General features: G+C 45.9%; 25 non-coding genes across 25 annotated transcripts; all 25 read left to right on the top strand.

Moving 5' to 3' along the window:
* Window positions 1-143: 143 nt before the first annotated feature.
* On the top strand, window positions 144-215 carry trnae-cuc (transfer RNA glutamic acid (anticodon CUC)). The gene has a single exon. It is a non-coding gene; the product is annotated as a tRNA-Glu (tRNA).
* A 109-nt stretch (window positions 216-324) lies between these two features.
* On the top strand, window positions 325-396 carry trnae-cuc (transfer RNA glutamic acid (anticodon CUC)). The gene has a single exon. It is a non-coding gene; the product is annotated as a tRNA-Glu (tRNA).
* A 1127-nt stretch (window positions 397-1523) lies between these two features.
* trnae-cuc (transfer RNA glutamic acid (anticodon CUC)) lies at window positions 1524-1595 on the top strand. The gene has a single exon. It is a non-coding gene; the product is annotated as a tRNA-Glu (tRNA).
* A 109-nt stretch (window positions 1596-1704) lies between these two features.
* On the top strand, window positions 1705-1776 carry trnae-cuc (transfer RNA glutamic acid (anticodon CUC)). Its single transcript has one exon. It is a non-coding gene; the product is annotated as a tRNA-Glu (tRNA).
* A 293-nt stretch (window positions 1777-2069) lies between these two features.
* On the top strand, window positions 2070-2141 carry trnae-cuc (transfer RNA glutamic acid (anticodon CUC)). Its single transcript has one exon. It is a non-coding gene; the product is annotated as a tRNA-Glu (tRNA).
* Window positions 2142-3270: 1129 nt separating this feature from the next.
* On the top strand, window positions 3271-3342 carry trnae-cuc (transfer RNA glutamic acid (anticodon CUC)). Its single transcript has one exon. It is a non-coding gene; the product is annotated as a tRNA-Glu (tRNA).
* Window positions 3343-4647: 1305 nt separating this feature from the next.
* Window positions 4648-4719, top strand: trnae-cuc (transfer RNA glutamic acid (anticodon CUC)). The gene has a single exon. It is a non-coding gene; the product is annotated as a tRNA-Glu (tRNA).
* Window positions 4720-4828: 109 nt separating this feature from the next.
* trnae-cuc (transfer RNA glutamic acid (anticodon CUC)) lies at window positions 4829-4900 on the top strand. Its single transcript has one exon. It is a non-coding gene; the product is annotated as a tRNA-Glu (tRNA).
* A 1129-nt stretch (window positions 4901-6029) lies between these two features.
* On the top strand, window positions 6030-6101 carry trnae-cuc (transfer RNA glutamic acid (anticodon CUC)). The gene has a single exon. It is a non-coding gene; the product is annotated as a tRNA-Glu (tRNA).
* A 109-nt stretch (window positions 6102-6210) lies between these two features.
* On the top strand, window positions 6211-6282 carry trnae-cuc (transfer RNA glutamic acid (anticodon CUC)). The gene has a single exon. It is a non-coding gene; the product is annotated as a tRNA-Glu (tRNA).
* Window positions 6283-6493: 211 nt separating this feature from the next.
* Window positions 6494-6565, top strand: trnae-cuc (transfer RNA glutamic acid (anticodon CUC)). The gene has a single exon. It is a non-coding gene; the product is annotated as a tRNA-Glu (tRNA).
* Window positions 6566-9144: 2579 nt separating this feature from the next.
* On the top strand, window positions 9145-9216 carry trnae-cuc (transfer RNA glutamic acid (anticodon CUC)). Its single transcript has one exon. It is a non-coding gene; the product is annotated as a tRNA-Glu (tRNA).
* A 109-nt stretch (window positions 9217-9325) lies between these two features.
* On the top strand, window positions 9326-9397 carry trnae-cuc (transfer RNA glutamic acid (anticodon CUC)). The gene has a single exon. It is a non-coding gene; the product is annotated as a tRNA-Glu (tRNA).
* Window positions 9398-9506: 109 nt separating this feature from the next.
* trnae-cuc (transfer RNA glutamic acid (anticodon CUC)) lies at window positions 9507-9578 on the top strand. Its single transcript has one exon. It is a non-coding gene; the product is annotated as a tRNA-Glu (tRNA).
* A 1372-nt stretch (window positions 9579-10950) lies between these two features.
* On the top strand, window positions 10951-11022 carry trnae-cuc (transfer RNA glutamic acid (anticodon CUC)). Its single transcript has one exon. It is a non-coding gene; the product is annotated as a tRNA-Glu (tRNA).
* Window positions 11023-11131: 109 nt separating this feature from the next.
* Window positions 11132-11203, top strand: trnae-cuc (transfer RNA glutamic acid (anticodon CUC)). Its single transcript has one exon. It is a non-coding gene; the product is annotated as a tRNA-Glu (tRNA).
* Window positions 11204-11309: 106 nt separating this feature from the next.
* On the top strand, window positions 11310-11381 carry trnae-cuc (transfer RNA glutamic acid (anticodon CUC)). Its single transcript has one exon. It is a non-coding gene; the product is annotated as a tRNA-Glu (tRNA).
* A 1129-nt stretch (window positions 11382-12510) lies between these two features.
* On the top strand, window positions 12511-12582 carry trnae-cuc (transfer RNA glutamic acid (anticodon CUC)). The gene has a single exon. It is a non-coding gene; the product is annotated as a tRNA-Glu (tRNA).
* A 139-nt stretch (window positions 12583-12721) lies between these two features.
* trnae-cuc (transfer RNA glutamic acid (anticodon CUC)) lies at window positions 12722-12795 on the top strand. Its single transcript has one exon. It is a non-coding gene; the product is annotated as a tRNA-Glu (tRNA).
* A 1327-nt stretch (window positions 12796-14122) lies between these two features.
* trnae-cuc (transfer RNA glutamic acid (anticodon CUC)) lies at window positions 14123-14194 on the top strand. Its single transcript has one exon. It is a non-coding gene; the product is annotated as a tRNA-Glu (tRNA).
* Window positions 14195-15497: 1303 nt separating this feature from the next.
* trnae-cuc (transfer RNA glutamic acid (anticodon CUC)) lies at window positions 15498-15569 on the top strand. Its single transcript has one exon. It is a non-coding gene; the product is annotated as a tRNA-Glu (tRNA).
* Window positions 15570-16763: 1194 nt separating this feature from the next.
* Window positions 16764-16835, top strand: trnae-cuc (transfer RNA glutamic acid (anticodon CUC)). The gene has a single exon. It is a non-coding gene; the product is annotated as a tRNA-Glu (tRNA).
* Window positions 16836-18363: 1528 nt separating this feature from the next.
* trnae-cuc (transfer RNA glutamic acid (anticodon CUC)) lies at window positions 18364-18435 on the top strand. The gene has a single exon. It is a non-coding gene; the product is annotated as a tRNA-Glu (tRNA).
* A 106-nt stretch (window positions 18436-18541) lies between these two features.
* trnae-cuc (transfer RNA glutamic acid (anticodon CUC)) lies at window positions 18542-18613 on the top strand. Its single transcript has one exon. It is a non-coding gene; the product is annotated as a tRNA-Glu (tRNA).
* Window positions 18614-19744: 1131 nt separating this feature from the next.
* Window positions 19745-19816, top strand: trnae-cuc (transfer RNA glutamic acid (anticodon CUC)). The gene has a single exon. It is a non-coding gene; the product is annotated as a tRNA-Glu (tRNA).
* Window positions 19817-21025: the final 1209 nt, after the last annotated feature.

Below are 21025 nucleotides of genomic sequence, written 5' to 3'. Positions count from 1 at the left end.
CCAAAACTATCGTTTGTTAGCAAGAAATGTGTGGAGGGGTTGACAAACAGGTTTTAATGACTCCAGCCTAAGTGGATGGAAACTTACGACTTCAACTATATGTACCATTTCAAACTGGGAAACGAATTACACTGTAGTACCCTTCCCTGGTGGTCTAGTGGTTAGGATTCGGCGCTCTCACCGCCGCGGCCTGGGTTCGATTCCCGGTCAGGGAACTACTATTTTGCTACATGTTTACTTGTGCAACCTGTCACAATGAATATAGAAGGTTATCGCACATATGTACCAGCTCACACTGGGAACAGATTTGCACTGTAGTACCCTTCCCTGGTGGTCTAGTGGTTAGGATTCGGCGCTCTCACCACCGCGGCCCGGGTTCGATTCCCGGTCAGGGAAATAGTCTATGCTTCTTGTTTACTTGTGCAACCTGTCACTGTGAATTTAGTAGGTTGTCGCACATATGTACCACTTCAAATTGCAAACCGATTTGCCCTGCACTGTCCTTCCCAGGTGTTCTAGTGGTGCACCAGACCCTCCTGCAGCAAAGCACCCCCACAACATGATGGTGTTCTTCGGCTTGAAAGCCTCCCCTTTTCCCTCCAAACATAACAATGGTCATTATGGCCAAACAGTTCGATTTTTGTTTCATCAGACCAGAGGACATTTCTCCAAAAACTAGGATCTTTGTCCCCAAACTGTAGTATGGCTTTTTTATGGCGGTTTTGGAGCAGTAGCTTCTTCCTTGCTGAGTGGCCTCTCGGGGTATGTCGATATAGGACTCGTTTGCCTGTGGATATAGACCATTTTGTACCTGTTTCCTCCAGCATCTTCACAAGGTCCTTTGCTGTTGTTCTGGGATGGATTTGCACTTTTCGACCCAAAGTACGTTCATCTCTAGGAGAGAGAACGCGTCTCCTTCCTGAGCGGTATGACGCCTGCGTCATACCATGGTGTTTATACTTGCGTACTATTGTTTCTACAGATGAGCGAGGTACCTTCAGGCGTTTGGAAATTGCTCCCAAGGAGGAACCACACTTGTGGAGGTCTACATTTTTTTCTGAGGTCTTGGCTGATTTCCTTTGCTTTTCCCATGGAGTCAAGCAAAGAGGCACTGAGTTTGAAGGTAGGCCTTGAAATACATCTACAGGTACACCTCCAATTGACTCAAAGGATGTCAATTAGCCTATCAGAAGCTTCTAAAGCCATGACATCATTTTCGGGAATTTTACAAACTGTTTAAAGGCACAGCCAACTTAGTGTATGTAAACTTCTGGCCCACTGAATTTGTGATACAGTGAATTATAAGTGAAATAATCCCTCTGTAAACAATTGTTGGAAAAATGACTTTGTCATGCACAAAGTAGATGTCCTAACCGACTGCCAAAACTATCGTTTGTTAGCAAGAAATGTGTGGAGGGGTTGACAAACAGGTTTTAATGACTCCAGCCTAAGTGGATGGAAACTTACGACTTCAACTATATGTACCATTTCAAACTGGGAAACGAATTGCACTGTAGTACCCTTCCCTGGTGGTCTAGTGGTTAGGATTCGGCGCTCTCACCGCCGCGGCCCGGGTTCGATTCCCGGTCAGGGAACTACTCTTTTGCTACATGTTTACTTGTGCAACCTGTCACAATGAATATAGAAGGTTATCGCACATATGTACCAGCTCACACTGGGAACCGATTTGCACTGTAGTACCCTTCCCTGGTGGTCTAGTGGTTAGGATTCGGCGCTCTCACCGCCGCGGCCCGGGTTCGATTCCCGGTCAGGGAACTAGTCTTTGCTACATGTTTACTTGTGCAACCTGTCACAATGAATATAGAAGGTTATCGCACATATGTACCAGCTCACACTGGGAACCGATTTGCACTGTAGTACCCTTCCCTGGTGGTCTAGTGGTTAGGATTCGGCGCTCTCAGCCGCACCTTCCCGGGTTCGATTCGGTCAGGGAACTCCCTCTTTTGCTACATGTTTACTTGTGCAACCTGTCACAATGAATATAGATTTTTGGTTATCGCACATATGTACCAGCTCACACTGGGAACCGATTTGCACTGTAGTACCCTTCCCTGGTGGTCTAGTGGTTTGGATTCGGCGCTCTCACCGCCGCGGCCCGGGTTCGATTCCCGGTCAGGGAAATAGTCTTTTGCTTCTTGTTTACTTGTGCAACCTGTCACTGTGAATTTAGTAGGTTGTCGCACATATGTACCACTTCAAATTGCAAACCGATTTGCCCTGCACTGTCCTTCCCAGGTGTTCTAGTGGTGCACCAGACCCTCCTGCAGCAAAGCACCCCCACAACATGATGGTGTTCTTCGGCTTGAAAGCCTCCCCTTTTCCCTCCAAACATAACAATGGTCATTATGGCCAAACAGTTCGATTTTTGTTTCATCAGACCAGAGGACATTTCTCCAAAAACTAGGATCTTTGTCCCCAAACTGTAGTATGGCTTTTTTATGGCGGTTTTGGAGCAGTAGCTTCTTCCTTGCTGAGTGGCCTCTCGGGGTATGTCGATATAGGACTCGTTTGCCTGTGGATATAGACCATTTTGTACCTGTTTCCTCCAGCATCTTCACAAGGTCCTTTGCTGTTGTTCTGGGATGGATTTGCACTTTTCGACCCAAAGTACGTTCATCTCTAGGAGAGAGAACGCGTCTCCTTCCTGAGCGGTATGACGCCTGCGTCATACCATGGTGTTTATACTTGCGTACTATTGTTTCTACAGATGAGCGAGGTACCTTCAGGCGTTTGGAAATTGCTCCCAAGGAGGAACCACACTTGTGGAGGTCTACATTTTTTTCTGAGGTCTTGGCTGATTTCCTTTGCTTTTCCCATGGAGTCAAGCAAAGAGGCACTGAGTTTGAAGGTAGGCCTTGAAATACATCTACAGGTACACCTCCAATTGACTCAAAGGATGTCAATTAGCCTATCAGAAGCTTCTAAAGCCATGACATCATTTTCGGGAATTTTACAAACTGTTTAAAGGCACAGCCAACTTAGTGTATGTAAACTTCTGGCCCACTGAATTTGTGATACAGTGAATTATAAGTGAAATAATCCCTCTGTAAACAATTGTTGGAAAAATTACTTGTGTCATGCACAAAGTAGATGTCCTAACCGACTGCCAAAACTATCGTTTGTTAGCAAGAAATGTGTGGAGGGGTTGACAAACAGGTTTTAATGACTCCAGCCTAAGTGGATGGAAACTTACGACTTCAACTATATGTACCATTTCAAACTGGGAAACGAATTGCACTGTAGTACCCTTCCCTGGTGGTCTAGTGGTTAGGATTCGGCGCTCTCACCGCCGCGGCCCGGGTTCGATTCCCGGTCAGGGAACTACTCTTTGCTACATGTTTACTTGTGCAACCTGTCACAATGAATATAGAAGGTTATCGCACATATGTACCAGCTCACACTGGGAACCGATTTGCACTGTAGTACCCTTCCCTGGTGGTCTAGTGGTTAGGATTCGGCGCTCACTTTTGCCGCGGCCGGGTTCATTCCCGGTCAGGGAAATAGTCTATGCTTCTTGTTTACTTGTGCAACCTGTCACTGTGAATTTAGTAGGTTGTCGTCACATATGTACCACTTCAAATTGCAAACCGATTTGCCCTGACTGTCCTTCCCAGGTGTTCTAGTGGTGCACCAGACCCTCCTGCAGCAAAGCACCCCCACAACATGATGGTGTTCTTCGGCTTGAAAGCCTCCCCTTTTCCCTCCAAACATAACAATGGTCATTATGGCCAAACAGTTCGATTTTTGTTTCATCAGACCAGAGGACATTTCTCCAAAAACTAGGATCTTTGTCCCCAAACTGTAGTATGGCTTTTTTATGGCGGTTTTGAGGCAGTAGCTTCTTCCTTGCTGAGTGGCCTCTCGGGGTATGTCGATATAGGACTCGTTTGCCTGTGGATATAGACCATTTTGTACCTGTTTCCTCCAGCATCTTCACAAGGTCCTTTGCTGTTGTTCTGGGATGGATTTGCACTTTTCGACCCAAAGTACGTTCATCTCTAGGAGAGAGAACGCGTCTCCTTCCTGAGCGGTATGACGCCTGCGTCATACCATGGTGTTTATACTTGCGTACTATTGTTTCTACAGATGAGCGAGGTACCTTCAGGCGTTTGGAAATTGCTCCCAAGGAGGAACCACACTTGTGGAGGTCTACATTTTTTTCTGAGGTCTTGGCTGATTTCCTTTGCTTTTCCCATGGAGTCAAGCAAAGAGGCACTGAGTTTGAAGGTAGGCCTTGAAATACATCTACAGGTACACCTCCAATTGACTCAAAGGATGTCAATTAGCCTATCAGAAGCTTCTAAAGCCATGACATCATTTTCGGGAATTACAAACTGTTTAAAGGCACAGCCAACTTAGTGTATGTAAACTTCTGGCCCACTGAATTTGTGATACAGTGAATTATAAGTGAAATAATCCCTCTGTAAACAATTGTTGGAAAAATGACTTGTGTCATGCACAAAGTAGATGTCCTAACCGATTGCCAAAACTATCGTTTGTTAGCAAGAAATGTGTGGAGGGGTTGACAAACAGGTTTTAATGACTCCAGCCTAAGTGGATGGAAACTTACGACTTCAACTATATGTACCATTTCAAACTGGGAAACGAATTGCACTGTAGTACCCTTCCCTGGTGGTCTAGTGGTTAGGATTCGGCGCTCTCACCGCCGCGGCCCGGGTTCGATTCCCGGTCAGGGAACTACTCTTTTGCTACATGTTTACTTGTGCAACCTGTCACAATGAATATAGAAGGTTATCGCACATATGTACCAGCTCACACTGGGAACCGATTTGCACTGTAGTACCCTTCCCTGGTGGTCTAGTGGTTAGGATTCGGCGCTCTCACCGCCGCGGCCCGGGTTCGATTCCCGGTCAGGGAAATAGTCTATGCTTCTTGTTTACTTGTGCAACCTGTCACTGTGAATTTAGTAGGTTGTCGCACATATGTACCACTTCAAATTGCAAACCGATTTGCCCTGCACTGTCCTTCCCAGGTGTTCTAGTGGTGCACCAGACCCTCCTGCAGCAAAGCACCCCCACAACATGATGGTGTTCTTCGGCTTGAAAGCCTCCCCCTTTTCCCTCCAAACATAACAATGGTCATTATGGCCAAACAGTTCGATTTTTGTTTCATCAGACCAGAGGACATTTCTCCAAAAACTAGGATCTTTGTCCCCAAACTGTAGTATGGCTTTTTTATGGCGGTTTTGGAGCAGTAGCTTCTTCCTTGCTGAGTGGCCTCTCGGGGTATGTCGATATAGGACTCGTTTGCCTGTGGATATAGACCATTTTGTACCTGTTTCCTCCAGCATCTTCACAAGGTCCTTTGCTGTTGTTCTGGGATGGATTTGCACTTTTCGACCCAAAGTACGTTCATCTCTAGGAGAGAGAACGCGTCTCCTTCCTGAGCGGTATGACGCCTGCGTCATACCATGGTGTTTATACTTGCGTACTATTGTTTCTACAGATGAGCGAGGTACCTTCAGGCGTTTGGAAATTGCTCCCAAGGAGGAACCACACTTGTGGAGGTCTACATTTTTTTCTGAGGTCTTGGCTGATTTCCTTTGCTTTTCCCATGGAGTCAAGCAAAGAGGCACTGAGTTTGAAGGTAGGCCTTGAAATACATCTACAGGTACACCTCCAATTGACTCAAAGGATGTCAATTAGCCTATCAGAAGCTTCTAAAGCCATGACATCATTTTCGGGAATTTTACAAACTGTTTAAAGGCACAGCCAACTTAGTGTATGTAAACTTCTGGCCCACTGAATTTGTGATACAGTGAATTATAAGTGAAATAATCCCTCTGTAAACAATTGTTGGAAAAATGACTTGTGTCATGCACAAAGTAGATGTCCTAACCGATTGCCAAAACTATCGTTTGTTAGCAAGAAATGTGTGGAGGGGTTGACAAACAGGTTTTAATGACTCCAGCCTAAGTGGATGGAAACTTACGACTTCAACTATATGTACCATTTCAAACTGGGAAACGAATTGCACTGTAGTACCCTTCCCTGGTGGTCTAGTGGTTAGGATTCGGCGCTCTCACCGCCGCGGCCCGGGTTCGATTCCCGGTCAGGGAACTACTCTTTTGCTACATGTTTACTTGTGCAACCTGTCACAATGAATATAGAAGGTTATCGCACATATGTACCAGCTCACACTGGGAACCGATTTGCACTGTAGTACCCTTCCCTGGTGGTCTAGTGGTTAGGATTCGGCGCTCTCACCGCCGCGGCCCGGGTTCGATTCCCGGTCAGGGAACTACTCTTTTGCTACATGTTTACTTGTGCAACCTGTCACAATGAATATAGAAGGTTATCGCACATATGTACCAGCTCACACTGGGAACCGATTTGCACTGTAGTACTCTTTTGCTACATGTTTACTTGTGCAACCTGTCACAATGAATATAGAAGGTTATCGCACATATGTACCAGCTCACACTGGGAACCGATTTGCACTGTAGTACCCTTCCCTGGTGGTCTAGTGGTTAGGATTCGGCGCTCTCACCGCCGCGGCCCGGGTTCGATTCCCGGTCAGGGAAATAGTCTATGCTTCTTGTTTACTTGTGCAACCTGTCACTGTGAATTTAGTAGGTTGTCGCACATATGTACCACTTCAAATTGCAAACCGATTTGCCCTGCACTGTCCTTCCCAGGTGTTCTAGTGGTGCACCAGACCCTCCTGCAGCAAAGCACCCCCACAACATGATGGTGTTCTTCGGCTTGAAAGCCTCCCCTTTTCCCTCCAAACATAACAATGGTCATTATGGCCAAACAGTTCGATTTTTGTTTCATCAGACCAGAGGACATTTCTCCAAAAACTAGGATCTTTGTCCCCAAACTGTAGTATGGCTTTTTTATGGCGGTTTTGGAGCAGTAGCTTCTTCCTTGCTGAGTGGCCTCTCGGGGTATGTCGATATAGGACTCGTTTGCCTGTGGATATAGACCATTTTGTACCTGTTTCCTCCAGCATCTTCACAAGGTCCTTTGCTGTTGTTCTGGGATGGATTTGCACTTTTCGACCCAAAGTACGTTCATCTCTAGGAGAGAGAACGCGTCTCCTTCCTGAGCGGTATGACGCCTGCGTCATACCATGGTGTTTATACTTGCGTACTATTGTTTCTACAGATGAGCGAGGTACCTTCAGGCGTTTGGAAATTGCTCCCAAGGAGGAACCACACTTGTGGAGGTCTACATTTTTTTCTGAGGTCTTGGCTGATTTCCTTTGCTTTTCCCATGGAGTCAAGCAAAGAGGCACTGAGTTTGAAGGTAGGCCTTGAAATACATCTACAGGTACACCTCCAATTGACTCAAAGGATGTCAATTAGCCTATCAGAAGCTTCTAAAGCCATGACATCATTTTCGGGAATTTTACAAACTGTTTAAAGGCACAGCCAACTTAGTGTATGTAAACTTCTGGCCCACTGAATTTGTGATACAGTGAATTATAAGTGAAATAATCCCTCTGTAAACAATTGTTGGAAAAATGACTTGTGTCATGCACAAAGTAGATGTCCTAACCGACTGCCAAAACTATCGTTTGTTAGCAAGAAATGTGTGGAGGGGTTGACAAACAGGTTTTAATGACTCCAGCCTAAGTGGATGGAAACTTACGACTTCAACTATATGTACCATTTCAAACTGGGAAACGAATTGCACTGTAGTACCCTTCCCTGGTGGTCTAGTGGTTAGGATTCGGCGCTCTCACCGCCGCAATGAATATAGAAGGGCACCCGGGTTCGATTCCCGGTCAGGGAACCGCCGCGGCCGGGTTCGATTCCCGGTCAGGGAACTTCTCTTTTGCTACATGTTTACTTGTGCAACCTGTCACAATGAATATAGAAGGTTATCGCACATATGTACCAGCTCACACTGGGAACCGATTTGCACTGTAGTACCCTTCCCTGGTGGTCTAGTGGTTAGGATTCGGCGCTCTCACACTGGGAACCGATTTGCGTAGTACCCTTCCCCGGGTTCGATTCCCGGTCAGGGAAATAGTCTATGCTTCTTGTTTACTTGTGCAACCTGTCACTGTGAATTTAGTAGGTTGTCGCACATATGTACCACTTCAAATTGCAAACCGATTTGCCCTGCACTGTCCTTCCCAGGTGTTCTAGTGGTGCACCAGACCCTCCTGCAGCAAAGCACCCCCACAACATGATGGTGTTCTTCGGCTTGAAAGCCTCCCCCTTTTCCCTCCAAACATAACAATGGTCATTATGGCCAAACAGTTCGATTTTTGTTTCATCAGACCAGAGGACATTTCTCCAAAAACTAGGATCTTTGTCCCCAAACTGTAGTATGGCTTTTATGGCGGTTTTGGAGCAGTAGCTTCTTCCTTGCTGAGTGGCCTCTCGGGGTATGTCGATATAGGACTCGTTTGCCTGTGGATATAGACCATTTTGTACCTGTTTCCTCCAGCATCTTCACAAGGTCCTTTGCTGTTGTTCTGGGATGGATTTGCACTTTTCGACCCAAAGTACGTTCATCTCTAGGAGAGAGAACGCGTCTCCTTCCTGAGCGGTATGACGCCTGCGTCATACCATGGTGTTTATACTTGCGTACTATTGTTTCTACAGATGAGCGAGGTACCTTCAGGCGTTTGGAAATTGCTCCCAAGGAGGAACCACACTTGTGGAGGTCTACATTTTTTTCTGAGGTCTTGGCTGATTTCCTTTGCTTTTCCCATGGAGTCAAGCAAAGAGGCACTGAGTTTGAAGGTAGGCCTTGAAATACATCTACAGGTACACCTCCAATTGACTCAAAGGATGTCAATTAGCCTATCAGAAGCTTCTAAAGCCATGACATCATTTTCGGGAATTTTACAAACTGTTTAAAGGCACAGCCAACTTAGTGTATGTAAACTTCTGGCCCACTGAATTTGTGATACAGTGAATTATAAGTGAAATAATCCCTCTGTAAACAATTGTTGGAAAAATGACTTGTGTCATGCACAAAGTAGATGTCCTAACCGACTGCCAAAACTATCGTTTGTTAGCAAGAAATGTGTGGAGGGGTTGACAAACAGGTTTTAATGACTCCAGCCTAAGTGGATGGAAACTTACGACTTCAACTATATGTACCATTTCAAACTGGGAAACGAATTGCACTGTAGTACCCTTCCCTGGTGGTCTAGTGGTTAGGATTCGGCGCTCTCACCGCCGCGGCCCGGGTTCGATTCCCGGTCAGGGAACTACTCTTTTGCTACATGTTTACTTGTGCAACCTGTCACAATGAATATAGAAGGTTATCGCACATATGTACCAGCTCACACTGGGAACCGATTTGCACTGTAGTACCCTTCCCTGGTGGTCTAGTGGTTAGGATTCGGCGCTCTCACCGCCGCGGCCCGGGTTCGATTCCCGGTCAGGGAACTACTCTTTTGCTACATGTTTACTTGTGCAACCTGTCACAATGAATATAGAAGGTTATCGCACATATGTACCAGCTCACACTGGGAACCGATTTGCACTGTAGTACCCTTCCCTGGTGGTCTAGTGGTTAGGATTCGGCGCTCTCACCGCCGCGGCCCGGGTTCGATTCCCGGTCAGGGAACTACTCTTTTGCTACATGTTTACTTGTGCAACCTGTCACAATGAGGTTTCCCATATGTACCAGCTCACTGGGAAAATAGTCCTTCCCTGGTGGTCTAGTGGTTGTTTACTTGATTGCAACCTGTCAACCTGTCACTGTGAATTTAGTAGGTTGTCGCACATATGTACCACTTCAAATTGCAAACCGATTTGCCCTGCACTGTCCTTCCCAGGTGTTCTAGTGGTGCACCAGACCCTCCTGCAGCAAAGCACCCCCACAACATGATGGTGTTCTTCGGCTTGAAAGCCTCCCCTTTTCCCTCCAAACATAACAATGGTCATTATGGCCAAACAGTTCGATTTTTGTTTCATCAGACCAGAGGACATTTCTCCAAAAACTAGGATCTTTGTCCCCAAACTGTAGTATGGCTTTTTTATGGCGGTTTTGGAGCAGTAGCTTCTTCCTTGCTGAGTGGCCTCTCGGGGTATGTCGATATAGGACTCGTTTGCCTGTGGATATAGACCATTTTGTACCTGTTTCCTCCAGCATCTTCACAAGGTCCTTTGCTGTTGTTCTGGGATGGATTTGCACTTTTCGACCCAAAGTACGTTCATCTCTAGGAGAGAGAACGCGTCTCCTTCCTGAGCGGTATGACGCCTGCGTCATACCATGGTGTTTATACTTGCGTACTATTGTTTCTACAGATGAGCGAGGTACCTTCAGGCGTTTGGAAATTGCTCCCAAGGAGGAACCACACTTGTGGAGGTCTACATTTTTTTCTGAGGTCTTGGCTGATTTCCTTTGCTTTTCCCATGGAGTCAAGCAAAGAGGCACTGAGTTTGAAGGTAGGCCTTGAAATACATCTACAGGTACACCTCCAATTGACTCAAAGGATGTCAATTAGCCTATCAGAAGCTTCTAAAGCCATGACATCATTTTCGGGAATTTTACAAACTGTTTAAAGGCACAGCCAACTTAGTGTATGTAAACTTCTGGCCCACTGAATTTGTGATACAGTGAATTATAAGTGAAATAATCCCTCTGTAAACAATTGTTGGAAAAATTACTTGTGTCATGCACAAAGTAGATGTCCTAACCGATTGCCAAAACTATCGTTTGTTAGCAAGAAATGTGTGGAGGGGTTGACAAACAGGTTTTAATGACTCCAGCCTAAGTGGATGGAAACTTACGACTTCAACTATATGTACCATTTCAAACTGGGAAACGAATTGCACACCCTTCCCTGGTGGTCTAGTGGTTAGGATTCCCTTCCCGATTGGTGGAACTACTCTTTTCTACATGTTTACTTGTGCAACCTGTCACAATGAATATAGAAGGTTATCGCACATATGTACCAGCTCACACTGGGAACCGATTTGCACTGTAGTACCCTTCCCTGGTGGTCTAGTGGTTAGGATTCGGCGCTCTCACCGCCGCGGCCCGGGTTCGATTCCCGGTCAGGGAACTACTCTTTTGCTACATGTTTACTTGTGCAACCTGTCACAATGAATATAGAAGGTTATCGCACATATGTACCAGCTCACACTGGGAACCGATTTGCACTGTAGTACCCTTCCCTGGTGGTCTAGTGGTTAGGATTCGGCGCTCTCACCGCCGCGGCCCGGGTTCGATTCCCGGTCAGGGAACTACTCTTTTGCTACATGTTTACTTGTGCAACCTGTCACAATGAATATAGGTTATCGCACATATGTACCAGCTCACACTGGGAACCGATTTGCACTGTAGTACCCTTCCCTGGTGGTCTAGTGGTTAGGATTCGGCGCTCTCACCGCCGCGGCCCGGGTTCGATTCCCGGTCAGGGAAATAGTCTATGCTTCTTGTTTACTTGTGCAACCTGTCACTGTGAATTTAGTAGGTTGTCGCACATATGTACCACTTCAAATTGCAAACCGATTTGCCCTGCACTGTCCTTCCCAGGTGTTCTAGTGGTGCACCAGACCCTCCTGCAGCAAAGCACCCCCACAACATGATGGTGTTCTTCGGCTTGAAAGCCTCCCCCTTTTCCCTCCAAACATAACAATGGTCATTATGGCCAAACAGTTCGATTTTTGTTTCATCAGACCAGAGGACATTTCTCCAAAAACTAGGATCTTTGTCCCCAAACTGTAGTATGGCTTTTTTATGGCGGTTTTGGAGCAGTAGCTTCTTCCTTGCTGAGTGGCCTCTCGGGGTATGTCGATATAGGACTCGTTTGCCTGTGGATATAGACCATTTTGTACCTGTTTCCTCCAGCATCTTCACAAGGTCCTTTGCTGTTGTTCTGGGATGGATTTGCACTTTTCGACCCAAAGTACGTTCATCTCTAGGAGAGAGAACGCGTCTCCTTCCTGAGCGGTATGACGCCTGCGTCATACCATGGTGTTTATACTTGCGTACTATTGTTTCTACAGATGAGCGAGGTACCTTCAGGCGTTTGGAAATTGCTCCCAAGGAGGAACCACACTTGTGGAGGTCTACATTTTTTTCTGAGGTCTTGGCTGATTTCCTTTGCTTTTCCCATGGAGTCAAGCAAAGAGGCACTGAGTTTGAAGGTAGGCCTTGAAATACATCTACAGGTACACCTCCAATTGACTCAAAGGATGTCAATTAGCCTATCAGAAGCTTCTAAAGCCATGACATCATTTTCGGGAATTTTACAAACTGTTTAAAGGCACAGCCAACTTAGTGTATGTAAACTTCTGGCCCACTGAATTTGTGATACAGTGAATTATAAGTGAAATAATCCCTCTGTAAACAATTGTTGGAAAAATTACTTGTGTCATGCACAAAGTAGATGTCCTAACCGACTGCCAAAACTATCGTTTGTTAGCAAGAAATGTGTGGAGGGGTTGACAAACAGGTTTTAATGACTCCAGCCTAAGTGGATGGAAACTTACGACTTCAACTATATGTACCATTTCAAACTGGGAAACGAATTGCACTGTAGTACCCTTCCCTGGTGGTCTAGTGGTTAGGATTCGGCGCTCTCACCGCCGCGGCCCGGGTTCGATTCCCGGTCAGGGAACTACTCATGTTTACTTGTGCAACCTGTCACAATGAATTTTGCTACATGTTTACTTGTGCAACCTGTCACAATGAATATAGAAGGTTATCGCACATATGTACCAGCTCACACTGGGAACCGATTTGCACTGTAGTACCCTTCCCTGGTGGTCTAGTGGTTAGGATTCGGCGCTCTCACCGCCGCGGCAACCGGGTTCGATTCCCGGTCAGGGAAATAGTCTATGCTTCTTGTTTACTTGTGCAACCTGTCACTGTGAATTTAGTAGGTTGTCGCACATATGTACCACTTCAAATTGCAAACCGATTTGCCCTGCACTGTCCTTCCCAGGTGTTCTAGTGGTGCACCAGACCCTCCTGCAGCAAAGCACCCCCACAACATGATGGTGTTCTTCGGCTTGAAAGCCTCCCCTTTTCCCTCCAAACATAACAATGGTCATTATGGCCAAACAGTTCGATTTTTGTTTCATCAGACCAGAGGACATTTCTCCAAAAACTAGGATCTTTGTCCCCAAACTGTAGTATGGCTTTTTTATGGCGGTTTTGGAGCAGTAGCTTCTTCCTTGCTGAGTGGCCTCTCGGGGTATGTCGATATAGGACTCGTTTGCCTGTGGATATAGACCATTTTGTACCTGTTTCCTCCAGCATCTTCACAAGGTCCTTTGCTGTTGTTCTGGGATGGATTTGCACTTTTCGACCCAAAGTACGTTCATCTCTAGGAGAGAGAACGCGTCTCCTTCCTGAGCGGTATGACGCCTGCGTCATACCATGGTGTTTATACTTGCGTACTATTGTTTCTACAGATGAGCGAGGTACCTTCAGGCGTTTGGAAATTGCTCCCAAGGAGGAACCACACTTGTGGAGGTCTACATTTTTTTCTGAGGTCTTGGCTGATTTCCTTTGCTTTTCCCATGGAGTCAAGCAAAGAGGCACTGAGTTTGAAGGTAGGCCTTGAAATACATCTACAGGTACACCTCCAATTGACTCAAAGGATGTCAATTAGCCTATCAGAAGCTTCTAAAGCCATGACATCATTTTCGGGAATTTTACAAACTGTTTAAAGGCACAGCCAACTTAGTGTATGTAAACTTCTGGCCCACTGAATTTGTGATACAGTGAATTATAAGTGAAATAATCCCTCTGTAAACAATTGTTGGAAAAATTACTTGTGTCATGCACAAAGTAGATGTCCTAACCGATTGCCAAAACTATCGTTTGTTAGCAAGAAATGTGTGGAGGGGTTGACAAACAGGTTTTAATGACTCCAGCCTAAGTGGATGGAAACTTACGACTTCAACTATATGTACCATTTCAAACTGGGAAACGAATTGCACTGTAGTACCCTTCCCTGGTGGTCTAGTGGTTAGGATTCAATGAATATAGAAGGCGCTCTCACCGCCGCGTACCCCCGGGTTCGATTCCCGGTCAGGGAACTACTCTCTTTTGCTACATGTTTACTTGTGCAACCTGTCACAATGAATATAGAAGGTTATCGCACATATGTACCAGCTCACACTGGGAACCGATTTGCACTGTAGTACCCTTCCCTGGTGGTCTAGTGGTTAGGATTCGGCGCTCTCACCGCCGCGGCCCGGGTTCGATTCCCGGTCAGGGAAATAGTCTATGCTTCTTGTTTACTTGTGCAACCTGTCACTGTGAATTTAGTAGGTTGTCGCACATATGTACCACTTCAAATTGCAAACCGATTTGCCCTGCACTGTCCTTCCCAGGTGTTCTAGTGGTGCACCAGACCCTCCTGCAGCAAAGCACCCCACAACATGATGGTGTTCTTGGCTTGAAAGCCTCCCCTTTTCCCTCCAAACATAACAATGGTCATTATGGCCAAACAGTTCGATTTTTGTTTCATCAGACCAGAGGACATTTCTCCAAAAACTAGGATCTTTGTCCCCAAACTGTAGTATGGCTTTTTTATGGCGGTTTTGGAGCAGTAGCTTCTTCCTTGCTGAGTGGCCTCTCGGGGTATGTCGATATAGGACTCGTTTGCCTGTGGATATAGACCATTTTGTACCTGTTTCCTCCAGCATCTTCACAAGGTCCTTTGCTGTTGTTCTGGGATGGATTTGCACTTTTCGACCCAAAGTACGTTCATCTCTAGGAGAGAGAACGCGTCTCCTTCCTGAGCGGTATGACGCCTGCGTCATACCATGGTGTTTATACTTGCGTACTATTGTTTCTACAGATGAGCGAGGTACCTTCAGGCGTTTGGAAATTGCTCCCAAGGAGGAACCACACTTGTGGAGGTCTACATTTTTTTCTGAGGTCTTGGCTGATTTCCTTTGCTTTTCCCATGGAGTCAAGCAAAGAGGCACTGAGTTTGAAGGTAGGCCTTGAAATACATCTACAGGTACACCTCCAATTGACTCAAAGGATGTCAATTAGCCTATCAGAAGCTTCTAAAGCCATGACATCATTTTCGGGAATTTTACAAACTGTTTAAAGGCACAGCCAACTTAGTGTATGTAAACTTCTGGCCCACTGAATTTGTGATACAGTGAATTATAAGTGAAATAATCCCTCTGTAAACAATTGTTGGAAAAATGACTTGTGTCATGCACAAAGTAGATGTCCTAACCGAGGGGTTGCCAAAACTATCGTTTGTTAGCAAGAAATGTGTGGAGGGGTTGACAAACAGGTTTTAATGACTCCAGCCTAAGTGGATGGAAACTTACGACTTCAACTATATGTACCATTTCAAACTGGGAAACGAATTGCACTGTAGTACCCTTCCCTGGTGGTCTAGTGGTTAGGATATCACCGCCGCGGCCCGGGTTCGATTCCCGGTCAGGGAACTACTCTTTTGCTACATGTTTACTTGTGCAACCTGTCACAATGAATATAGAAGGTTATCGCACATATGTACCAGCTCACACTGGGAACCGATTTGCACTGTAGTACCCTTCCCTGGTGGTCTAGTGGTTAGGATTCGGCGCTCTCACCGCCGCGGCCCGGGTTCGATTCCCGGTCAGGGAACTACTCTTTTGCTACATGTTTACTTGTGCAACCTGTCACTGTGAATTTAGTAGGTTATCGCACATATGTACCAGCTCACACTGCAAACCTGGTGGTCTAGTGGTTTTGCCCTGCACTGTTCGATTCCTTCCCAGGTGTTCTAGTGGTGTACCACTTCAAATTGCAACCGATTTGCCCCTGTCCTTCCCAGGTGTTCTGCAGACCCTCCTGCAGCAAAGCACCCCCACAACATGATGGTGTTCTTCGGCTTGAAAGCCTCCCCTTTTCCCTCCAAACATAACAATGGTCATTATGGCCAAACAGTTCGATTTTTGTTTCATCAGACCAGAGGACATTTCTCCAAAAACTAGGATCTTTGTCCCCAAACTGTAGTATGGCTTTTTATGGCGGTTTTGGAGCAGTAGCTTCTTCCTTGCTGAGTGGCCTCTCGGGGTATGTCGATATAGGACTCGTTTGCCTGTGGATATAGACCATTTTGTACCTGTTTCCTCCAGCATCTTCACAAGGTCCTTTGCTGTTGTTCTGGGATGGATTTGCACTTTTCGACCCAAAGTACGTTCATCTCTAGGAGAGAGAACGCGTCTCCTTCCTGAGCGGTATGACGCCTGCGTCATACCATGGTGTTTATACTTGCGTACTATTGTTTCTACAGATGAGCGAGGTACCTTCAGGCGTTTGGAAATTGCTCCCAAGGAGGAACCACACTTGTGGAGGTCTACATTTTTTTCTGAGGTCTTGGCTGATTTCCTTTGCTTTTCCCATGGAGTCAAGCAAAGAGGCACTGAGTTTGAAGGTAGGCCTTGAAATACATCTACAGGTACACCTCCAATTGACTCAAAGGATGTCAATTAGCCTATCAGAAGCTTCTAAAGCCATGACATCATTTTCGGGAATTTTACAAACTGTTTAAAGGCACAGCCAACTTAGTGTATGTAAACTTCTGGCCCACTGAATTTGTGATACAGTGAATTATAAGTGAAATAATCCCTCTGTAAACAATTGTTGGAAAAATTACTTGTGTCATGCACAAAGTAGATGTCCTAACCGATTGCCAAAACTATCGTTTGTTAGCAAGAAATGTGTGGAGGGGTTGACAAACAGGTTTTAATGACTCCAGCCTAAGTGGATGGAAACTTACGACTTCAACTATATGTACCATTTCAAACTGGGAAACGAATTGCACTGTAGTACCCTTCCCTGGTGGTCTAGTGGTTAGGATTCGGCGCTCTCACCGCCGCGGCCCGGGTTCGATTCCCGGTCAGGGAACTACTCTTTTGCTACATGTTTACTTGTGCAACCTGTCACAATGAATATAGAAGGTTATCGCACATATGTACCAGCTCACACTGGGAACCGATTTGCACTGTAGTACCCTTCCCTGGTGGTCTAGTGGTTAGGATTCTCACCGCCGCGACCCGCTCTCACCGCCATGCGTGCAACCTGTCCGGGTTCGATTCCCGGTCAGGGAAATAGTCTATGCTTCTTGTTTACTTGTGCAACCTGTCACTGTGAATTTAGTAGGTTGTCGCACATATGTACCACTTCAAATTGCAAACCGATTTGCCCTGCACTGTCCTTCCCAGGTGTTCTAGTGGTGCACCAGACCCTCCTGCAGCAAAGCACCCCACAACATGATGGTGTTCTTCGGCTTGAAAGCCTCCCCTTTTCCCTCCAAACATAACAATGGTCATTATGGCCAAACAGTTCGATTTTTGTTTCATCAGACCAGAGGACATTTCTCCAAAAACTAGGATCTTTGTCCCCAAACTGTAGTATGGCTTTTTTATGGCGGTTTTGGAGCAGTAGCTTCTTCCTTGCTGAGTGGCCTCTCGGGGTATGTCGATATAGGACTCGTTTGCCTGTGGATATAGACCATTTTGTACCTGTTTCCTCCAGCATCTTCACAAGGTCCTTTGCTGTTGTTCTGGGATGGATTTGCACTTTTCGACCCAAAGTACGTTCATCTCTAGGAGAGAGAACGCGTCTCCTTCCTGAGCGGTATGACGCCTGCGTCATACCATGGTGTTTATACTTGCGTACTATTGTTTCTACAGATGAGCGAGGTACCTTCAGGCGTTTGGAAATTGCTCCCAAGGAGGAACCACACTTGTGGAGGTCTACATTTTTTTTCTGAGGTCTTGGCTGATTTCCTTTGCTTTTCCCATGGAGTCAAGCAAAGAGGCACTGAGTTTGAAGGTAGGCCTTGAAATACATCTACAGGTACACCTCCAATTGACTCAAAGGATGTCAATTAGCCTATCAGAAGCTTCTAAAGCCATGACATCATTTTCGGGAATTTTACAAACTGTTTAAAGGCACAGCCAACTTAGTGTATGTAAACTTCTGGCCCACTGAATTTGTGATACAGTGAATTATAAGTGAAATAATCCCTCTGTAAACAATTGTTGGAAAAATTACTTGTGTCATGCACAAAGTAGATGTCCTAACCGATTGCCAAAACTATCGTTTGTTAGCAAGAAATGTGTGGAGGGGTTGACAAACAGGTTTTAATGACTCCAGCCTAAGTGGATGGAAACTTACGACTTCAACTATATGTACCATTTCAAACTGGGAAACGAATTGCACTGTAGTACCCTTCCCTGGTGGTCTAGTGGTTAGGATTCGGCGCTCTCACCGCCATGTTTACTTGTGCAACCTGTCCGGGTTCGATTCCCGGTCAGGGAACTACTCTTTTGCTACATGTTTACTTGTGCAACCTGTCACAATGAATATAGAAGGTTATCGCACATATGTACCAGCTCACACTGGGAACCGATTTGCACTGTAGTACCCTTCCCTGGTGGTCTAGTGGTTAGGATTCGGCGCTCTCACCGCCGCGGCCCGGGTTCGATTCCCGGTCAGGGAACTACTCTTTTGCTACATGTTTACTTGTGCAACCTGTCACAATGAATATAGGTTATCGCACATATGTACCAGCTCACACTGGGAACCGATTTGCACTGTAGTACCCTTCCCTGGTGGTCTAGTGGTTAGGATTCGGCGCTCTCACCGCCGCGGCCCGGGTTCGATTCCCGGTCAGGGAAATAGTCTATGCTTCTTGTTTACTTGTGCAACCTGTCACTGTGAATTTAGTAGGTTGTCGCACATATGTACCACTTCAAATTGCAAACCGATTTGCCCTGCACTGTCCTTCCCAGGTGTTCTAGTGGTGCACCAGACCCTCCTGCAGCAAAGCACCCCCACAACATGATGGTGTTCTTCGGCTTGAAAGCCTCCCCCTTTTCCCTCCAAACATAACAATGGTCATTATGGCCAAACAGTTCGATTTTTGTTTCATCAGACCAGAGGACATTTCTCCAAAAACTAGGATCTTTGTCCCCAAACTGTAGTATGGCTTTTTTATGGCGGTTTTGGAGCAGTAGCTTCTTCCTTGCTGAGTGGCCTCTCGGGGTATGTCGATATAGGACTCGTTTGCCTGTGGATATAGACCATTTTGTACCTGTTTCCTCCAGCATCTTCACAAGGTCCTTTGCTGTTGTTCTGGGATGGATTTGCACTTTTCGACCCAAAGTACGTTCATCTCTAGGAGAGAGAACGCGTCTCCTTCCTGAGCGGTATGACGCCTGCGTCATACCATGGTGTTTATACTTGCGTACTATTGTTTCTACAGATGAGCGAGGTACCTTCAGGCGTTTGGAAATTGCTCCCAAGGAGGAACCACACTTGTGGAGGTCTACATTTTTTTTTCTGAGGTCTTGGCTGATTTCCTTTGCTTTTCCCATGGAGTCAAGCAAAGAGGCACTGAGTTTGAAGGTAGGCCTTGAAATACATCTACAGGTACACCTCCAATTGACTCAAAGGATGTCAATTAGCCTATCAGAAGCTTCTAAAGCCATGACATCATTTTCGGGAATTTTACAAACTGTTTAAAGGCACAGCCAACTTAGTGTATGTAAACTTCTGGCCCACTGAATTTGTGATACAGTGAATTATAAGTGAAATAATCCCTCTGTAAACAATTGTTGGAAAAATGACTTGTGTCATGCACAAAGTAGATGTCCTAACCGATTGCCAAAACTATCGTTTGTTAGCAAGAAATGTGTGGAGGGGTTGACAAACAGGTTTTAATGACTCCAGCCTAAGTGGATGGAAACTTACGACTTCAACTATATGTACCATTTCAAACTGGGAAACGAATTGCACTGTAGTACCCTTCCCTGGTGGTCTAGTGGTTAGGATTCGGCGCTCTCACCGCCGCGGCCCGGGTTCGATTCCCGGTCAGGAACTACTCTTTTGAACTGCAACCTGTCACAATGAATATAGAAGGTTTTTGCTACATGTTTACCCTTCCCTGTGCAACCTGTCACAATGAATATAGAATGGTTATCGCACATATGTACCAGCTCACACTGGGAACCGATTTGCACTGTAGTACCCTTCCCTGGTGGTCTAGTGGTTAGGATTCGGCGCTCTCACCGCCGCGGCCCGGGTTCGATTCGGTCACTTGTGGGAAATAGTCTATGCTTCTTGTTTACTTGTGCAACCTGTCACTGTGAATTTAGTAGGTTGTCGCACATATGTACCACTTCAAATTGCAAACCGATTTGCCCTGCACTGTCCTTCCCAGGTGTTCTAGTGGTGCACCAGACCCTCCTGCAGCAAAGCACCCCCACAACATGATGGTGTTCTTCGGCTTGAAAGCCTCCCCCTTTTCCCTCCAAACATAACAATGGTCATTATGGCCAAACAGTTCGATTTTTGTTTCATCAGACCAGAGGACATTTCTCCAAAAACTAGGATCTTTGTCCCCAAACTGTAGTATGGCTTTTTATGGCGGTTTTGGAGCAGTAGCTTCTTCCTTGCTGAGTGGCCTCTCGGGGTATGTCGATATAGGACTCGTTTGCCTGTGGATATAGACCATTTTGTACCTGTTTCCTCCAGCATCTTCACAAGGTCCTTTGCTGTTGTTCTGGGATGGATTTGCACTTTTCGACCCAAAGTACGTTCATCTCTAGGAGAGAGAACGCGTCTCCTTCCTGAGCGGTATGACGCCTGCGTCATACCATGGTGTTTATACTTGCGTACTATTGTTTCTACAGATGAGCGAGGTACCTTCAGGCGTTTGGAAATTGCTCCCAAGGAGGAACCACACTTGTGGAGGTCTACATTTTTTTTCTGAGGTCTTGGCTGATTTCCTTTGCTTTTCCCATGGAGTCAAGCAAAGAGGCACTGAGTTTGAAGGTAGGCCTTGAAATACATCTACAGGTACACCTCCAATTGACTCAAAGGATGTCAATTAGCCTATCAGAAGCTTCTAAAGCCATGACATCATTTTCGGGAATTTTACAAACTGTTTAAAGGCACAGCCAACTTAGTGTATGTAAACTTCTGGCCCACTGAATTTGTGATACAGTGAATTATAAGTGAAATAATCCCTCTGTAAACAATTGTTGGAAAAATTACTTGTGTCATGCACAAAGTAGATGTCCTAACCG

Source organism: Oncorhynchus nerka, unplaced genomic scaffold (assembly GCF_034236695.1).
Source record: "Oncorhynchus nerka isolate Pitt River unplaced genomic scaffold, Oner_Uvic_2.0 unplaced_scaffold_1604, whole genome shotgun sequence".
Classification (NCBI taxonomy): Eukaryota; Metazoa; Chordata; class Actinopteri; order Salmoniformes; family Salmonidae; genus Oncorhynchus; species Oncorhynchus nerka.
This window is presented reverse-complemented; position numbering and strand designations above follow the sequence as displayed.